The sequence below is a fragment of the Belonocnema kinseyi genome, chromosome 9 (genome assembly GCF_010883055.1).
Source record: "Belonocnema kinseyi isolate 2016_QV_RU_SX_M_011 chromosome 9, B_treatae_v1, whole genome shotgun sequence".
NCBI lineage: Eukaryota > Metazoa > Arthropoda > Insecta > Hymenoptera > Cynipidae > Belonocnema > Belonocnema kinseyi.
The window spans coordinates 12,146,148-12,148,971 of NC_046665.1; the positions used below are offsets into that span (position 1 = coordinate 12,146,148).

Here is a 2,824-nt window from a genome sequence, read left to right on the forward strand (position 1 = left end):
AAAATCTTATATACGAAAAAATTATACAAGTTTAAAGAGTAGGGCAATGACAAAACTTATATTTACTAATCGCATGCAATTTAAATGTGTGTTTCTTGAAATGATTACTTTTTATAATCAGAAAGTGTGTGAAGAAGTGATTGAGAAATTACCAGAACTCAGATGTGTGAATGGTACCTTTATAAATGAAAAATGTCACGTATTTTGTTGGTAAGAAGAATCTGAATAAATGTAATTTAAACCCAATTCCCATTTTTCATTTATTAGATTAAGGATAGGTAGATATGTAAGTAAAAAGATATATATATATATGTGTGTATGTTTTTTAATAATCAACTTTATTCAGAAAAACTTAAATTTCATACAAAAGATACTTATAAACTAGACTTATCTATCCAACTATTGTGTGAGTCATCGAAACCTAACTATTTTACAAATAGCTTATTTCCTCTTTTTTTTAGTACTTTTTCCACAAGATAAATATCTGGATGTCTAACTTTTCTAGTTCTTGTTCATAAAAACTAGCTGCAATAGCTTTACCTTGATAATCTTTAATCATATACGTCACTGGTTCAGTATTCTTGACATGACTCATAGTAAATATTTCAGTTGTCCAATTCGGTGTGTAGCCTTTCTCAAAAACATGCTTAAACTTACTTATACGTACTTTATCTCCAACTTTAAATTTCGCTTTTTCAACAGCTTGTTTTACGCTCTAATTTTTTTATACATTAAACAACAATTTTTTCTCATTTTGTTTAGTAACATCTTTTGGTTTCATCCACATTTTATTCTTTAAAGTAGGATTAAATCGCTCGCAAATGGACGCTTTTAAATTACTAAACGTCGAGTGCAAATTTATTTTGTATCGCTTCATAAAATTTTCAAATTGCGAATTGGAAAATTCTTTTCCTCTATCAACTTGTAAATTTTTCGGTATGCGCCCCTCATCAAGTACAGATTCAATGGCTGCAGCTACATCTTCACCGTTCTTGGATTTAACGGGGACAGCCCAAGCAAATTTTGAAAATATGTCAATTGCAGTTAAGATGAACTTGTATCCTTTGTTTACTCTCTCGTATGGTTGCATTTCAACAAGATCAGTTTGCCAGGTGTCATCAGTGCCACGAATATCGAAATGTCGACGTTCGTAATTTCGTCTAGCTGGTTTGTGCAGTTCCTTCACCAACTGCAGCTTCTCGGTGTGCTTTTGAGTGCATTCAGCCTGGTGTCTAATTGACTAATGAGCTCAGAATTTCAATACACTAGTTTTTGAATTGATTCAACATCAATTTTCGCATTTTTAAAAAGTTTATCTGTGGAATTTTCCAAAGTTATGTATAGTCTGAAGCTCACGCTGTATCGTATGTTGTACCATATTCAGATTCACAGCATCTTATAGTTCTTGAGCTTCAGCCACTTTACACAGCCTCTTATTATTGATATCATAATTTTCTTCAGATGTGACTTTAAAGCCAATTCCAGGAGGCCCGCGACTTGTACTCTGTGCTCGCTTGGAATTACGTCCGAATACATCGATGCTCATCTTGAAAATGATGAAAATCTTGATAAACATCCATTAATATATAATTTCAGCTTCTCGTAGTTCTTCGATAATTGATATAATTTCGTTAGTGTAACTTGGATTACCAGCTGCTTGAGACGCTAGGAGTAAGCGTAATCGGTCTACTAATTCATTCGGATCATCCCAGTAAATGTAATCCATTTGATTTTTCTCTCTAGCAATCATGTATTGTGGGATCATACCTTCACCTGATAATGATTTCCCGTCTTTACTTCGTCTATTTGAATTTTTTGGTGGAGATGGAGGAATTAATTTCATTATAAAGTTTTTATATCTAAAGGCCTTACTGTGACGAATTTCTCCATTTGGTTTATAATGTTTTTTATATAAGTTTGTTGCAATAACAATTTGTCTATAATTTTCAAGATCACTGGGAGTTATAGAGGACTCTTGAGGTACTTTTTTTAATAACAGTTCAAGCAAGCCTTTACTTTTGGGAAAATTCAAATTACCCACATGAATATAGTTCTGACTGAAACTTATCTGAGAATCTCTAATCATTAATCTATCTTTCGTTAATTTTCTTACTCCATACACATTATCGAGTTCTCTACTTCGTTCGCCTAACAACATGAGATACTTGTTTGCATCATCATCAATCCATGAAGATGTAGGTATTTCAGAGTTGTTTTCAGCTTCACTAGCAGTTGATGTATCTAAATTAATGGGATCTACATTCTCATCTTCTTCCTCCGCACAGTCATTAATTGATTTATATAACAAATCATCGTCATCAATACTTTCTTCAGCTTTATTCTTTGCTTCTTCTTTCCATCTAATTGGTTCAACTTTTTTCATATTCTTGAAACCACCAAACATTTTTCCGAGTGTATTAACAATGGTTTTAAAAGTGTCACTTAATGTGCGCTCAACTGTTTCTTTGCCCAACTTTATTAACCTATGTTTTCGTCGAATTGATTCACTAGCTTTAGCAATTTGTTGCAATATATTCTTTTGCTTTTGAAAATTATCCTGGCACGAAGACATGTTGATGCATCAACGTCTAAGTTGTGACTGTTTTTATATTGATTATTACACATGTATATATTACTTTTTCAGATTTATGAAACAATCAAAACCTTTCCTATATCTACCCTGGTTAAGATTCCTATCTTTGTCAATTACAACGAATCCATACTTGTCATCATTCCAGCATGTTGAACACACATTTTTAAATTGTGAATAAGCCATATCAGTATTTACATGGTCATCATAAATGTGCTTTAGATTCATTTCATC

General features: G+C 32.3%; 1 pseudogene; it reads right to left on the minus strand.

Annotated features, from left to right (window-relative positions):
• Positions 1–374: 374 nt before the first annotated feature.
• Positions 375–2,572, minus strand: LOC117180420 (annotated as a pseudogene).
• Positions 2,573–2,824: the final 252 nt, after the last annotated feature.